Below are 18,339 nucleotides of genomic sequence, written 5' to 3' on the forward strand. Positions count from 1 at the left end.
ATGCCCTTTCCTAACTACTTTGGCACGTGTTGCAGCCATGAAATTCTAAGTTAATTATTATTTGCAAAAAAAAAAAAGTTTATGAGTTTGAACATGAAATATCTTGTCTTTGTAGTGCATTCAATTGAATATGGGTTGAAAATGATTTGCAAATCATTGTATTCTGTTTATATTTACATCTAACACAATTTCCCAACTCATATGGAAACGGGGTTTGTAGATTAATACAATCAATTAGCATGTTGGGTGGGTGTGCAGTGAAGAAAGGTTTGTTTTGATGTGATGGAGTGACAGGAACTAGAGACCTGTCAGTCGATGCCTTCTTGCTTTGCAGGAATTTGAATGGGTTATTATATTAATCAGAATCAGAATAAGAATCAGAATAGTTTTTATTCCCATTGTTATAGAACGGGTTCACAAACTAGGAATTTTTCTTGGTGCAATTGTGCAACATGGAAGACATATAAGACAGAATAGATAATAAGATGAGCTGTAAGTGAGCTATCAGATCATGCTCTTGTTCATGTATCTGATGGCCGAGGGGAAAAAACTGTTGAGGTGGCGGAAGGTGTGGGTCTGGATGGACCGTAGTCTCCTGCCTGAGCGGAGAGGGGAGAATAGCTGGTGTCCAGGGTGAGAAGAGTCAGCTGTGATCCGACCCACACGCCTTCTGGTCCTGGAGAAGAACAGGTCAATTTTTCACATTTTTGAGTGGATTAATATTGGCCTGTGGATTACTGGGAGGAGAGTCTATGAGGCCCGTTGGTAACTGTCTTGAGTAAAGCATGTTCACTTCACACTGACACTACCTCTTACTAGCGTGCGTGACTTTGAGGAGGAAATATTGTTGTGTTACAAACCTTTGTGTGACGTTGCTTCCTTATTTGTCATTATTCTTTTTTAATACGTAGCAGAGACACCTAAAGTGAATGTCATTCGTCCAGAATCTTAATGGTCCTCCTGGGCCGACCCAATTATGAACTGGTACCAAAATAGACATCCCAACTTTTGAGTTTCAATAGTAGTTTCAATACAACACGCTTTTTACTTTTATTTGAGTTTTTCAGTGAAGAAGAGACACAACTTATCCTTTGTTACATTACATTTATTTTCATTTATTTTATTCTATCGACCACTGCTTGCAAGGATGCAAGACATTTTCTGTGATTAATCAGGATTAATCAAAATGCAAGAGTGCTATTAATCTAATTTGAAAATTTATTTTTTGACAGCATTACTTTAAATATATTAGTATAACATTTTGTCAGCCTTTAAAAAAATGAATAGCCAATTATGCAAATCATATTATGTAATTTTGACACCAGACAGGCTACGCCCTTGGCCACGACCCTGCTGTTACAAGTTGATTGCCGGTCTGTGGGGAAACACTGTGGATTGTCTCCAAACCAGATGTGTGAACCACTACACCAGAACTGTCCAAAGTACGGCCCGCAACTTATTTTTTTAACGACACTACACTTTCTAAAAACTGAGAAAAAGTTCCAATGTTGACTCTAAAAACTCAAAGCTGCTATGCAGACTGTTTTTTTGGTCACCATTCTGTCATTGCTAAAAGAAAATAATAATGAATCAAAATCAGTGTAATGAATTATTGATCTATTGAAGGCTCCAACTACTTCACATCAAATATTTCACTTTGAAATATTTGTTGGGAAAAATATTCCATACTTTGTGTGTTTGCCATAAAAACAAAGTTTTCAAAATAATAGAAACAAACAAAAACGTCAAATCTAAAGATAGACCTGACGTTGATCTCGACACTTGAGCGTTGAAAGTTAAACGAAAAAAACATTTTAACACTTTTGTCCCTAAGAACGTTAGGATTTTCTTTATTAAACTGTCAATGCTCGAAAAATAATAATGAGTTAAAACCAAAGTTGTTATGAATTATTGCTCTATTTAAGGCTCCAAATATCTATCTTATGAATTCCACTTTTATCATCTATAGTGGGGGAAAAGTTGCATAATTTGTGTTTTTGTTATGAAATAATAAAAAAAAACGAATTGATTAACTGTTGTATCGACGGATACATCTGAAGTTGATCTAGAGATTTAAGTGTTTAATAAAAATAAAAATAAAAATGAATGACCTATTTTCAACACATTTGTAAGTGGGGCCCTTTTGGAGCCCTGAGAATTTTAGTGGGATGTTTAAAAACTTCCATTGCTTCAAAAATAACAATGAATCACATTCAATGTTATTATGAATTATTGGTCTAATTAAGGCTCCAATTACTTCACATCAAATATTCCACTTTAAGAAAATGTTTTTGGGGGGGACTTGTTTAAAAAAAAAGGCATAAATCATAGAAGAATACAAATAATAATTAAACTTCCGATCGACAGACAGATCTGAAGTTGATCTAGAGATGTAAGTGCTGAATATTAAAAAATAATAATAATATAAGATTATTTTCAACATTTTTAACATTCCTACATTAGAAGGTTTGCACACTCCTGCACTACACAAATCAACCCTTCAATTATTTTTTTAATGAAAAATGTTTCTTCCTCATTGGGAGTTTTTCCTCCCCTCCGTCACAAAGACTTGCTCCTGCAAGGTTAAGTTAGTTTCCCAACACAAGAGTCAACCTCCCAGTTTCTTCCAGTCTGCTACCTGGGATGTTAACTCCTTAAAACAGTGGTTCTCAACCTTTTTTCAGTGATGTAAAAAATGTTCACCCCCTGTGAACATTTTTTTAATTCAAGTACCCCCTAATCAGAGCAAAGCATTTTTGGTTTAAAAAAAGAGATAAAGAAGAAAAATACAGTACTATGTCCTCAGTTTCTGATTTATTAAATTGTATAACAGCGCAAAATATTGCCCATTTGTAGTGGTCTTTCTTGAACTATTTGGAAAAAATATATAATTGAGCTCATAGGACTAGATAATACAATCCCACAGATTAATCAGCACTTACTGTTGAGTGGGGGCTGTGGGGGTTAGGGGCAAAAGCTTCACTGGGGTCTTCAGGTGGGCACCCTCTTTCATTGGTGTTTCGTTGATAGGCCCACGACACCTCCGGAGGGCTCAACAGCGACATCTGGCGTCCCCGGTGTTCCCCCCTCTGCCTTTACCTCTAGATGTCATTTAGCAGCCCAGTTTGGGTCCTTTCTCTTGAACCATATCCATCTGCTACTTCGTTCAGCAGCATCCGACAGCAATTTAACAGCCCGCCGGAAGGCCTGACCTCTCAATCCAATTCCTTTCAGGAGCTTGGTTGTGGACGTAGCAAAGAAACCTCTGCACCCGACTTCAACTGGTAGCACTTGGACACAGAGCAGCCGCTGCTCTGCCTCGGCTGCCATGTTCGCATACCTCAGATGTTTGCGTTCATATCCTTCACAAACTGCTGCCTCCCATGGTACAGTTAGTTCAACAATGAACACAGTCTTCTGGGAGGTTGACCACAACACCAGGTCCGGCCTGAAGCTAGTTGTAATGATTTCAGGCGGGAAGATGAGTTTCTGGTCCAAGTCAACCTGCATTTTCCAGTTCTGGGCAGAGTCCAGAAGGGTTGCCTCCACTCTTGCAGATGGTTTTGGTGGGAGTTGTCTTGCTCTTACAAACTGAGCGGTGATAGAGCTACTAGGGATTGGGGGAGGGAGGGCCTTGCTGTTATTTCTCCTTTCCAACTGGTGATCGCCAGTTGTCTTAAGACCTGGTTGTGCCTCCAGGTGTAGCGGCCTTGAGACAAACTGATTTTGCAGTCAGTGAGGATGTAACGGAGTGTTGCAGGGGTTTGACAGAGTACACAAGAAGGATCTTCTCCAAACCATTGGTTTAAGTTCTTGTGTGTGGGAAGAACATCATAGGTGGCTCTGATGATGAAGCTGATTTGGCTCCCTTCCATTTCCCAAAGATCCTTGCATGCGAGCTTACGATGCTCCAGGTTTTCCCAGCTAGTCCACTGTCCCTGTTTGGACTGTGCCACTGCTGTTGCGCATCTGTCTGCCTCCTCTTGTTGTCGAACCTGATTAACCACCAGCTTTCTCCTCAGGGCTGATATTGCTTTGTGCCATGTGGGTCGACTAGCCCCAGGTCCAAACCCACCTCTTCCGTGCTGCACTTGTCCCACAATGTCTTCATGCCTGAGAGCAGATTTGGCTTGTTGCACGGCCTCAGATGGGATCCATTTCCTCCCGGTTGCCAGTCTGGGAGCAACCGCTCTGATCACCTCATCTTGGGCACCATGACCATATAGGCGGATGTTACTGAGGCACCATGGAAGGCCAAGCCACTTCTTGATGTATGCACTGACTGTTCGCTCCAGCTTCTCGACTTTGGACATGGGGATCTCGTAGACTGTTAGTGGCCACATCAAACGGGGGAGCAATCCAAACTGTAGGCACCACAGTTTAAACTTGCCAGGAATTTGATAGTTTCTTCCCTCAGCTGATTGCTCTGGTCAGAGTGTTTGAGACTTGGGTTGTAAAATCGCCCTAGACTCTTGACTGGCAGCTCTGACACCAACGGATTGGTAGTACCCTCGATGTAGTACCTCTGGTCTGTGAGTTTCCCCTTGACGATAGATATGCTCCTGGACTTGCTGGGTTTAAACTTCATCCGTGCCCATGTAATGGTGGCATGAAGCTTTCCCAGCAGATGTTTAGTGCATGCAACGGTTGAGTTTAAGGTGGTCATGTCGTCCATGTAGGCACGGATGGGAGGTAGACGCTGTCCCCCTCTCAAACGTTCTCCACCCACAACCCATTTGGAAGCTTGAATTATCACTTCCATTGCCATGGTAAAGGCTAGTGGGGAGATGGTACATCCAGCCATTATTCCCACTTCCAGAGATTTCCATGATGTTGTGTATTCTGTTGTTTTAACACAGAATTGCAGATCCCGGAAGTAGTTTTTCACCAGGTTTGTGATGGTATTTGGGATGTGGAAGAATTTTAAGGCTGTCCAGATGAGAGAATGACGGATGGATCCAAAAGCATTGGCTAGGTCTAGGAATCAGACGTGCAGGTCTCTTCCTTCCCTCTTGCCGGATTGGATTTGGTGCCATATCATGCTTGTATGCTCCAAGCAGCCTGAGAAACCAGGTATTCCAGCTGTCTGCACTGATGTATCAATCAAGCTGTTTTGCTTCAGGTATGTTGTCATCCTTTTAGCAACGATGCGAAAGAAGACCTTCCCTTCAACGTTTACCAGGTTGATCTGCCGGAATTGATCAATGTTTGAGGCATCTTTTTCCTTTGGGATTAACACTCCCCCAGCTCTGCGCCACTCCTTTGGGATGGTTTGCTTCATCCACATCACCTTCATCTGCCTCCACAGAGAGCGTAAGACATTTGAGGAATTTTTGTACAGCTTATATGGAACTCCATTTGGTCCTGAAGATGAAGCTGCCCTTGATTTCCTCACATTTTCCTCAACCTCGCTCCACCTTGGGGTACTGTCGTCCATCTGGTGTTCTGGTTGAGGTATCAGTGGCATGTCCAATGGTATCTCTCTCTGTTCGAATCTTTGATTGTCTGTGTGAGTGGTTTTCAGGTGGTCTTCCAGTTCCCTCTTTGGCAGTTTAAGTGACCCACTCTTTTCCTTTGTGAAGAGGCCTTTCACAAATCTGAAAAGGTCATTGTAGAAGGATGTTTTCGCCCTTTCCTTCCTCTTGCGTCGAGTCTTGAGGTTTTCATCTCTGCAATCTTCCCAGGTGTCCCTTCAGATCTGTTTGCAGGAGGTCAATGCCCACTCTCTCCTCCAATGAGGCTTTCTTCCATTCCTTCCTCAAAACCCTTCTCTCTTTGACCAGTCGGTCGATTTCCTTTTGCTTCCTGGACTTTGGAGGGGTTGTTGATGGCATGTCCTTTTTCCCTGTCCCGTGTGTTCCAAATCCTTCTGCTCCATATGAGTAGATCAGATCTAAGAACTATAAACTTGTTGAAAAATAAACAATTGATTCAATTATAAATAAAGATTTCTACACGTAGAAGTAATCATCAACTTAAAGTGCCCTCTTTGGGGATTGTAATAGAGATCCATCTGGATTCCATCCATCCATCCACTTCCTACCGCTTATTCCCTTTTGGGGTCGTGGGGGGCGCTGGCGCCTATCTCAGCTACAAGTCGCCACCTCATCGCAGGGCCAACACAGATAGACAGACAACATTTACACTCACATTCACACACTAGGGTCAATTTAGTGTTGCCAATCAACCTATCCCCAGGTGCATGTCTTTGGAAGTGGGAGGAAGCCGGAGTACCCGGAGGGAACCCACGCATTCACGGGGAGGACATGCAAACTCCACACAGAAAGATCCCGAGCCTGAATTTGAACCCAGGACTGCAGGACTTTCGTATTGTGAGGCAGACGCACTAACCCCTCTTCCACCGTGAAGCCCCATCTGGATTTATGAACTCAATTCTAAACATTTCTTCACAAAAAAAGAAATCTTTAACATCAATATTTATGGAACATGTCCACAAAAAATCCAGCTGTCAACACTGAATATTGCATTGTTGTATTTTTTTTCCAGTTTATGAACTTACGTTCATATTTCCTTAAAGTATTATTCATTAAATATATTTATAAAGGATTTTTGAATTGTTGCTATTTTTAGAATATTTAAAAAAAAATGTCACGTACCCCTTGGCATACCTTCAAGTACCCCCAGGGGTATATGTACCCCCATTTGAGAACCACTGCCTTAGAACAGTTCTGGGGTTTCTTCCAGGTGTCTGAAATCACATGGTTTTCACAAGGAGGGGTGACGGTAACAAGTACGGAGGCCTCATCCATATGCTAGTTTAGCAGTACTGAAATATAGGCTGGGTCCGTTATAGCCTCCTCAGGATAGTTGGGAAGTCTGCTTTGCTCCTTCCACGGCTTCCTGTGCATGTACAGTAAGAGGTGTGCATGATCCCCAGTGAGCCAATGTTTACTTCCTTACGTTGTTGAGCACATAACGCAACATTGTAGGCAAGTGGTTAAAAATCCCCTCTGACTCACCAGCCTGGTCTTTTCTATACACAGACTTTGTTCTAATATTAGTGGTGTCAGCAGAATGACTCACTCCGGACAGAAATCTTGTCACTTGAATCTCAATACAAGCAGTATACTTTTGCAGTCATAGCTCACGGTTACTTTGTTGTTTGTGTTTTCATACTCTTCTTCTTTGCCCTCTCTGCTTTTGGATGAGTTCCAGGAGAAAAAGTGGTCCAAAGTAATACATGTACGGTATGGTGTACTCCGACATTTTGCCAGATATTTAACATTTTCACCCATTGTGTCGGGGGTGGGGGGCTGAGAGGTCATGGATTTCCAGTATTAGTGTCTTTTTTCATTCTTGAATGATACACTCATCTCCAGCTAGGTGGCAGCACTAATTGCCGTAAATTCCGGACTATAAGACACATCTTTTTTCCTACAATTTAAACCCTGCGGCTAGTTTATGTATTTTTCTTCACTGACACCATAAAAAAGTTTTCCAAAAAAAATACCATCCAAAAACACTGTGAGGGGGTGTTTTTCTGTTTGTGCTATGGCACAATCTTTAGGGCGAGTTCGCTCACTGCAGGCACTGCAGTGTCCTTCCACTAGTGCTTTTTTTTTCCAACCGCAGTACCGTTCAGTCTTTTAGCCGTCCATAGCGTTAATACTCGTATGGAGTTTTTATTCATCACTCCAAGCAAAGTTTGGAAGTTATATAGTATAACTAAAACTGTTTATACTTACTTAATTGTACTATGGGTGATGTCTGTATGAGTGTTTTCATGCATGTGTTATAGTAATGTAATGATGTTAGCGTCGTCAGCAATAACTAATATGCTAACATGTTTACGAGTGTCTGGTTTAGTGTTATTAACTTACAATGGCATTCTTTTTGTATTGTTTTAGTTACACAAATTCCACAGTAAATTCACCAAAACGTCACTGTGGAGTTATTGAGTCTGTTTAGCTGATTGGAGAGCTAGCTTCCGCAGCTACTGAGTCCATGACGATGACTTCTGTTTTGTTTTTTTAAGCTGTTTTACTGCTGTGTTACAGACACTGTTTGGAAACAATTAAGGCATGTAAAAAAAAACTGTTTAAAAAAAAAAAAGTGTAAATAACTAATTTTACAACGTATATATCTGCGGCTTATAGTCCGGTGCGACTAATATATAAAAAAAATAGTGTTCCCCCTGTAATTTAGAGGGTGCGCCTAATATACCGGTGCACGCTCTAGTCCGAAAAATATGGTAATCAACAGCCCCGACATTAACATTTTTGGTCTCCTAGAGGAGACAAGTCTTCACCTAAGTGGCATGTAGATGCTGCTTCTAGCAACTCAAAGAGTGCTTGGTATGGATAAATATATATCACGTTGTCAATTGTATTTCTATTGGGGGGCGGGCTGAAAAAAATAGATGACAGAAATAAGTTAGAAGCTCAGGCTTAGTAGGAGTTGTGGCTGAATGACTGAGCTAATCCCGCTTTCACACCCATTTGCTGACCCCAGAGAATCTATTCTATTCTATGTTGTGGCCCACAAAGGATCAGGCTCACAGGACCTGTGGATCAGACTGCATGTTAAGGCATGTGGAGGATGTTATGCGTAGAAAATACTCATCGGCTGAGGATGTTATAGTCGGATTCCTTAGATGTTATTATATCTAGTTCAAGACCAGTCCAATATACGGCGTTGTCTATGTTTTGAAGAGAGAAATAAACACTATATGGAATACTTGTATACTGACTGACTGCTCAATATAGGGGTCAGTAACATCACCTGGATGTATGGTAAAGCTTCCAAAGTTGATATGCTTAAGTCTTTGATTCAAGTGAACAAAACACGTCTCATTTGTGACTTTTTCTACCTCAGAAAAAGGCTAAAGCTGTCATAACCCTCCGTGACATTGTTGGACTGGTGTTTATAGGAAGGTTGTATATGATGTCACGTTTGTTTTTCTTCTTGGCAGCTTAATTCACACGATGGTCAAGCAGCTTGAGCGTAGCATTGAAACAAGTAAGTGTGAGTGTATAGTTTGAACCGAAAATGTTGTATTGCTGTTCTGTTCTTGGGTGCTACAGTCATTCAAATAGAGCAAACCTGTGCAAATTAAGGCCCGGGAGTCACATGCAGCCCATTGAGCTTTTTAATCTGGCCTGTCAGACATTCCCAAATTATTTTTTTATATCTTTAAAATGGAAACTGTATGTGAAGACTGGTCGGCACAGTGCTGCCGGGAATGTCCCTTCGTGGATGCGTAGACATGAATACAGCAAGAGGTAAGCTATAATAAATGTATTCTAAATAACAAAAAGGAGCTCTGAACAGAAACACTGGAGCTTAAGAAAAGGCAAACCAAAAACGCTACTATGAGAACTAGGAAGTAAAAGTAAACAACTAAGCTGGCACGAAAGCACACAAAAAAAAAAAACAATTCCTCAGCATGTGAGCTGGGCTTCCCTGCTTAGGCTGCTGCCCCCGCGACCCGACCTCGGATAAGCGGAAGATGATGGATGGATGGATGGATAAATAACAAAAAGGAGCTCTGAACAGAAACACTGGAGCTTAAGAAAAGGCAAACCAAAAACGCTACTATGAGAACTAGGAAGTAAAAGTAAACAACTAAGCTGGCACGAAAGCACACAAAAGCACACAGGTGAGTGATCAGACAAAGAGCAGCTCAAAGACTTCTATGGAATTACAACGAAATGAACCCAGATTTCCCTCGCCCGGACGTGGGTCACCGGGGCCCCGCTCTGGAGCCAGGCCCGGAGTTGGGGCACGATGGCGAGCGCCTGGTGGTCGGGCCTGTTCCCATGGGGCCCGGCCGGGCACAGCCCGAAGAGGCAACGTGGGTCATCCCTCCAATGGGCTCACCACTCATAGGAGGGGCCATAGAGGTCGGGTGCATTGTGAGCTGGGCGGCAGCCGAAGGCAGGGCACTTGGCGGTCCGATCCTCGGCTACAGAAGCTAGCTCTTGGGACGTGGAACGTCACCTCACTGGGGGGGAAGGAGCCTGAGCTAGTGCGCGAGGTAGAGAAGTTCCGGCTGGATATAGTCGGACTCACCTCGACGCACAGCAAGGGCTCTGGAACCAGTTCTCTCGAGAGGGACTGGACCCTCTTCCACTCTGGCGTTGCCGGCAGTGAGAGGCGACGGGCTGGGGTGGCAATTCTGGTTGCCCCCCGGCTCAAAGCCTGTACGTTTGAGTTCAACCCAGTGGACGAGAGGGTAGCTTCCCTTCGCCTTCGGGTGGGGGGACGGGTCCTGACTGTTGTTTGTGCTTACGCACCAAACAGCAGTTCAGAATACCCACCCTTTTTGGGTACACTCGAGGGAGTACTGGAAAGTACTCCTCCGGGTGATTCCCTTGTCCTACTGGGAGACTTCAACGCTCATGTTGGCAACGACAGTGAAACCTGGAGAGGCGTGATTGGGAAGAATGGTCGCCCGGATCTAAACCCGAGTGGTGTTTTGTTATTGGACTTTTGTGCTCGTCACAGTTTGTCGATAACAAACACCATGTTCAAACATAAGGGTGTCCATATGTGCACTTGGCACCAGGACACCCTAGGCCGCAGTTCCATGATCGACTTTGTAGTTGTGTCATCGGATTTGCGGCCTTATGTTTTGGACACTCGGGTGAAGAGAGGGGCGGAGCTTTCTACCGATCACCACCTGGTGGTGAGTTGGCTGCGATGGTGGGGGAGGATGCCGGACAGACCTGGCAGGCCCAAACGCATTGTGAGGGTCTGCTGGGAACGTCTGGCAGAGTCTCCTGTCAGAGAGAGTTTCAATTCACACCTCCGGGAGAACTTTGAACATGTCACGAGGGAGGTGCGGGACATTGAGTCCGAGTGGACCATGTTCCGAACCTCTATTGTCGAGGCGGCTGATTGGAGCTGTGGCCGCAAGGTTGTTGGTGCCTGTCGTGGCGGTAATCCCAGAACCCGTTGGTGGACACCAGCAGTGAGGGATGCCGTCAAGCTGAAGAAGGAGTCCTATCGGGTTCTTTTGGCTCATAGGACTCCGGAGGCAGTGGACGGGTACCGACGGGCCAAGCGGTGTGCAGCTTTAGCGGTCGCGGAGGCAAAAACTCGGACATGGGAAGAGTTCGGGGAAGCCATGGAAAACGACTTCCGGACGGCTTCGAAGCGATTCTGGACCACCATACGGCGCCTCAGGAAGGGGAAGCAGTGCACTATCAACACCGTGTATGGTGCGGATGGTGTTCTGCTGACTTCGTCTGCGGATGTTGTGGATCGGTGGAGGGAATACTTCGAAGACCTCCTCAATCCCACCAACACGTCTTTCTTTGAGGAAGCGGTGCCTGGGGAATCTGTAGTGGACTCTCCTATTTCTGGGGCTGAGGTCGCTGAGGTAGTTAAAAAGCTCCTCGGCGGCAAGGCCCCGGGGGTGGATGAGATCCGCCCGGAGTTCCTTAAGGCTCTGGATGCTGTAGGGCTGTCTTGGTTGACAAGACTCTGCAGCATCGCGTGGACATCGGGGGCGGTACCTCTGGATTGGCAGACCGGGGTGGTGGTCCCTCTCTTTAAGAAGGGGGACCGGAGGGTGTGTTCCAACTATCGTGGGATCACACTCCTCAGCCTTCCCGGTAAGGTTTATTCAGGTGTACTGGAGAGGAGGCTTCGCCGGATAGTCGAACCTCGGATTCAGGAGGAACAGTGTGGTTTTCGTCCTGGTCGTGGAACTGTGGACCAGCTCTATACTCTCGGCAGGGTTCTTGAGGGTGCATGGGAGTTTGCCCAACCAGTCTACATGTGCTTTGTGGACTTGGAGAAGGCATTCGACCGTGTCCCTCGGGAAGTCCTGTGGGGAGTGCTCAGAGAGTATGGGGTATCGGAATGTCTTATTGTGGCAGTCCGCTCCCTGTATGATCAGTGTCAGAGCTTGGTCCGCATTGCTGGCAGTAAGTCGGACACGTTTCCAGTGAAGGTTGGACTCCGCCAAGGCTGTCCTTTGTCACCGATTCTGTTCATAACTTTTATGGACAGAATTTCTAGGCGCAGCCAAGGCGTTGAGGGGTTCCGGTTTGGTGGCCACGGGATTAGGTCTCTGCTTTTTGCAGATGATGTAGTCCTGATGGCTTCATCTGGCCGGGATCTTCAGCTCTCACTGGATCGGTTCGCAGCCGAATGTGAAGCGACCGGAATGAGAATCAGCACCTCCAAGTCCGAGTCCATGGTTCTCGCCCGGAAAAGGGTGGAGTGCCATCTCCGGGTTGGGGAGGAGACCCTGCCCCAAGTGGAGGAGTTCAAGTACCTAGGAGTCTTGTTCACGAGTGGGGGAAGAGTGGATCGTGAGATCGACAGGCGGATCGGTGCGGCGTCTTCAGTAATGCGGACGTTGTATCGATCCGTTGTGGTGAAGAAGGAGCTGAGCCGGAAGGCAAAGCTCTCAATTTACCGGTCGATCTACGTTCCCATCCTCACCTATGGTCATGAGCTTTGGGTCATGACCGAAAGGATAAGATCACGGGTACAAGCGGCCGAAATGAGTTTCCTCCGCCGGGTGGCGGGGCTCTCCCTTAGAGATAGGGTGAGAAGCTCTGCCATCCGGGAGGAGCTCAACGTAAAGCCGCTGCTCCTCCACATCGAGAGGAGCCAGATGAGGTGGTTCGGGCATCTGGTCAGGATGCCACCCGAACGCCTCCCTAGGGATGTGTTTAGGGCACGTCCAGCTGGTAGGAGGCCACGGGGAAGACCCAGGACACGTTGGGAAGACTATGTCTCCCGGCTGGCCTGGGAACGCCTCGGGATCCCCCGGGAAGAGCTAGACGAAGTGGCTGGAGATAGGGAAGTCTGGGCTTCCCTGCTTAGGCTGCTGCCCCCGCGACCCGACCTCGGATAAGCGGAAGATGATGGATGGATGGATGGATAAATAACAAAAAGGAGCTCTGAACAGAAACACTGGAGCTTAAGAAAAGGCAAACCAAAAACGCTACTATGAGAACTAGGAAGTAAAAGTAAACAACTAAGCTGGCACGAAAGCACACAAAAAAAAAAAACAATTCCTCAGCATGTGAGCTGGAATAAACAAATGGCTAGCGTAAAAGCTAGCGGGAATAAACATTCAAATTGCGTGAAAGCAAACGATCAAAAGCAGACGTACATTTGCGTGAGAGCAAACTATGAACCCAAAAAAAAGGCTAAAGCTGTCATAACCCTCCGTGACATTGTTGGACTGGTGTTTATAGGAAGGTTGTATATGATGTCACGTTTGTTTTTCTTCTTGGCAGCTTAATTCACACGATGGTCAAGCAGCTTGAGCGTAGCATTGAAACAAGTAAGTGTGAGTGTATAGTTTGAACCGAAAATGTTGTATTGCTGTTCTGTTCTTGGGTGCTACAGTCATTCAAATAGAGCAAACCTGTGCAAATTAAGGCCCGGGAGTCACATGCAGCCCATTGAGCTTTTTAATCTGGCCTGTCAGACATTCCCAAATTATTTTTTTATATCTTTAAAATGGAAACTGTATGTGAAGACTGGTCGGCACAGTGCTGCCGGGAATGTCCCTTCGTGGATGCGTAGACATGAATACAGCAAGAGGTAAGCTATAATAAATGTATTCTAAATAACAAAAAGGAGCTCTGAACAGAAACACTGGAGCTTAAGAAAAGGCAAACCAAAAACGCTACTATGAGAACTAGGAAGTAAAAGTAAACAACTAAGCTGGCACGAAAGCACACAAAAAAAAAAAACAATTCCTCAGCATGTGAGCTGGAATAAACAAATGGCTAGCGTAAAAGCTAGCGGGAATAAACATTCAAATTGCGTGAAAGCAAACGATCAAAAGCAGACGTACATTTGCGTGAGAGCAAACTATGAACCCAAAAAAAAATTAACAAAGAGGCTGGCTTAAATAGGAGGGTGATTTGACGGACAGGTGTGTGTGGACCAGGAATAGCAGGTGGACTGATGAGTACAATGGTGACGGACTAAACAGGAAGTAAGTGGTTCAGAAAGAGAATGAAACAAAGATGGAAAAATAAACAACATGTGAAGATCCGAGTCACTGATCGCAACACTGTAGCTGCCATTAAGACGTGCAGTGATGTTTTCAAATGACCGTAAGTCTTGAACTATACAAAGTCTCCCTATGTCTAGCGTTAAAATATTACAGTTGGTACAAAATGCGGCCGCTAGACTTTTGACAAGAACAAGAAAGTTTGATCATATTACGCCTATACTGGCTCACCTGCACTGGCTTCCTGTGCACTTAAGATGTGACTTTAAGGTTTTACTACTTTCGCATAAAATACTACACGGTCTAGCTTCATCCTATCTTGCCGATTTGTACCATATGTCCCGGCAAGAAATCTGTGTTCAAAGAACTCCGGCTTATTAGTGATTCCCAGAGCCCAAAAAAAGTCTGCGGGCGATAGAGCGTTTTCTATTCGGGCTCCAGTACTATGGTAATTAGAGATGCTACCTGTCACCCACATCTGTGGTCCTCTCCAACGTTTCTCATAGTCATTCACATTGACATCCCACTGGGTTTTGAGTTTTTCCTTGCCCTTATGTGGGCTCTGAACCGAGGATGTCGTTGTGGCTTGTGCAGCCCTTTGAGACATTTGTGATTTAGGGCTATATAAATAAACATTAATTGATTGATTGATTGTTCTATTTCAACAGTTGGAATCTGCGCTTTAACTAATAAAATCACTATGGTAATCTTATTAGTTATTATGGTAATCGACGTCAAAGCAGCTCAGACGAGGCACCAAGCAGTGTGGGTGGGAAACGTTTCCACAGAGTGTTTCTGGAGCGGCCAGCCTGAAATGGGGGTGTCAGGGACAGATGCGGAAGGAGATTTTTACAACAAAGTTCTTAAAGCTTAGTGATATATCAGATTGTATATTTATTTTGCTGTGTTTGTTGCATTTTTGTTGCTAAAACATGTCGATCAAGACGTTCAAATGTTGTCAATATTCAGCGATTTATTGTTCATAGTTAATATTGTAACTTCCACATCCTTTATTTTCATGTACATTCTAGGTGTCAAATGTTGTCAATATTCAGCGATTTATTGTTCATAGTTAATATTGTAAATTCCACATTCTTTATTTTCATGTACATTCTAGGTGTCTAATTCAGTATGAAATTGTAAAATCCCATTCCATTTTTTCAGGCCGGCTGTCATATTGTTTTTAGCATTCAATCAGACATTATTGTGAGGTTTTGAATTATCCATCCATCCATCCATTTCCTACCGCTTATTCCCATGTGGGGTCGCGGGGGGCGCTGGCGCCTATCTCAGCTACAACCGGGCAGAAGGCGGCGTACACCCTGGACAAGTCGCCACCTCATCGCAGGGCCAACACCGATAGACAGACAACATTCTCACTCACATTCACAGACTAGGGCAAATTTAGTGTTGCCAATCAACATATCCTCAGGTGCATGTCTTTGGAAGTGGGAGGAAGCCGCAGTACCCGGAGGGAACCCAGGCATTCACGGGGAGAACATGCAAACTCCACACAGAAAGATCCCGAGCCTGGGATTGAACCCAGGACTGCAGGACCTTCGTATTGTGAGGCAGACGCACTAACCCCTCTTCCACCGTGAAGCCTGGTTTTGTATTCGTGTTCCTAAAAATAGAATCCAAGCACACATACTGTGCATCAGATTTTCTCAGTTTACATATACAGTAAATGTATATATATATATATATATATATATATGTGTATATATATATATATATATATATATATGTATATGTATATACTCCTCTCTGAGCTGCAACCTTATCGTGGTAGAGGAGTTTGCGTGTCCCAATGATCCTAGGAGCTATGTTATCTGGAGGCATAAATCCCCCTGGTAGGGTCTCCCAAGGCAAACAGGTTCTAGGTGAGGGATCAGACAAAGAGCAGCTCGAAGACCTTTATGAAGAAGAAAAAGCATGGACCCAGATTTCCCTCGCCCGGACGCGGGTCACCGGGGCCCTCCTCTGGAGCCAGGCCCGGAGTTGGGGCACGATGGTGAGCGCCTGGTGGCCGGGCACAGCCCGAAGAGGCAACGTGGGTCACCCCTTCAATGGGCTCACCACCCATAGCAGGGGCCATAGAGGTCGGGTGCAATGTGAGCTGGGCGGGAGCCGAAGGCAGGGCGCTTGGCGGTCCAATCCTCGGCTACAGAAGCTAGCTCTTGGGACGTGGAACGTCACCTCACTGGGGGGAAAAAGCCTGAGCTAGTGCGCGAAGTTGAGAAATTCCGGCTGGATATAGTCGGACTCACTTCGACGCACAGCCTGGGCTCTGGAACCACTTCTCTCGAGAGGGATTGGACCCTCTTCCACTCTGGCATTGCCGGCAGTGAGAGGCGACGGGCTGGTGTGGCAATTCTTGTTTCCCCCCCGGCTCAAAGCCTGTACGTTGGAGTTCAACCCGGTGGACGAAAGGGTAGCCTCCCTCCGCCTTCGGGTGGGGGGACGGGTCCTGACTGTTGTTTGTGCTTACGCACCAGACAGCAGTTCAGAGTACCCACCCTTTTTGGGAACACTCGAGGGAGTACTGGAAAGTGCTCCCCCGGGTGATTCCCTTGTCCTACTGGGAGACTTCAACGCTCACGTTGGCAACGACAGTGAAACCTGGAGAGGCGTGATTGGGAAGAATGGCCGCCCGGATCTGAACCCGAGTGGTGCTTTGTTATTGGACTTTTGTGCTCGTCACAGTTTGTCCATAACAAACACCATGTTCAAACATAAGGGTGTCCATATGTGCACTTGGCACCAGGACACCCTAGGCCGCAGTTCCATGATCGACTTTGTAGTTGTGTCATCGGATTTGCGGCCTTATGTTTTGGACAGTCGGGTGAAGAGAGGGGCGGAGCTTTCTACCGATCACAACCTGGTGGTGAGTTGGCTGCGATGGTGGGGGAAGATGCCGGACAGACCTGGGAGGCCCAAACGCATTGTGAGGGTCTGCTGGGAACGTCTGGCACGGTCTCCTGTCAGACAAAGTTTCAATTCCCACCTCCGGAAGAACTTTGAACATGTCACGAGGGAGGTGCTGGACATTGAGTCCGAGTGGACCATGTTCCGCACCTGTATTGTCGAGGCGGCAGATCGTAGCTGTGGCCGCAGGTAGTTGGTGCCTGTCGGGGCGGCAATCCTAAAACCCCTTGGTGGACACCAGCGGTGAAGGATGCCGTCAAGCTGAAGAAGGAGTCCTATCGGGTCCTTTTGGCTCATAGGACTCCGGAGGCAGTGGACAGGTACCAACAGGCCAAGCGGTGTGCAGCTTCAGCGGTCGCGGAAGCAAAAACTCGGACATGGGAGGAGTTCGGGTAAGCCATGGAAAACGACTTCCGGACGGCTTCGAAGCGATTCTGGACCACCGTCCGCCGCCTCAGGAAGGGGAAGCAGTGCACTATCAACACCGTGTATGGTGCGGATGGTGTTCTGCTGACCTCAACTGCGGATGTTGTGCATAGGTGGAAGGAATACTTCGAAGACCTCCTCAATCCCACCAACACGTCTTCCTATGAGGAAGCAGTGACTGGCGAATCTGTGGTGGACTCTCCTATTTCTGGGGCTGAGGTCGCTGAGGTAGTTAAAAAGCTCCTTGGTGGCAAGGCCCCAGGGTTGGACGAGATCCGCCCGGAGTTCCTTAAGGCTCTGGATGCTGTGGGGCTGTCTTGGTTGACAAGACTCTGCAGCATTGCGTGGACATTGGGGGCGGTACCTCTGGATTGGCAGACTGGGGTGGTGGTTCCTCTCTTTAAGAAGGGGGACCGGAGGGTGTGTTCCAACTATCGTGGGATCACACTCCTCAGCCTTCCCGGTAAGGTTTATTCAGGTGTATCGGAGAGGAGGCTACGCCGGATAGTCGAACCTCGGATTCAGGAGGAACAGTGTGGTTTTCGTCCTGGTCGTGGAACTGTGGACCAGCTCTATACTCTCGGCAGGGTTCTTGAGGGTGCATGGGAGTTTGCCCAACCAGTCTACATGTGCTTTGTCAACTTGGAGAAGGCATTCGACCGTGTCCCTCAGAAAGTCCTGTGGGGAGTGCTCAGAGAGTATGGGGTATCGGACTGTCTTATTGTGGCGGTCCGTTCCCTGTACGATCAGTGCCAGAGCTTGGTCCGCATTGCCGGCAGTAAGTCGAACACATTTCCAGTGAGGGTTGGACTCCGCCAAGGCTGTCCTTTGTCACCGATTCTGTTAATAACTTTTATGGACAGAATTTCTAGGCGCAGTCAAGGCGTTGAGGAGTTCCGGTTTGGTAACCGCAGGATTAGGTCTCTGCTTTTTGCAGATGATGTGGTCCTGATGGCTTCATCTGACCGGGATCTTCAGCTCTCGCTGGATCGGTTCGCAGCCGAGTGTGAAGCGACCGGAATGAGAATCAGCAC

Source organism: Nerophis ophidion, linkage group LG07, assembly GCF_033978795.1.
Source record: "Nerophis ophidion isolate RoL-2023_Sa linkage group LG07, RoL_Noph_v1.0, whole genome shotgun sequence".
Taxonomy (NCBI): Eukaryota; Metazoa; Chordata; class Actinopteri; order Syngnathiformes; family Syngnathidae; genus Nerophis; species Nerophis ophidion.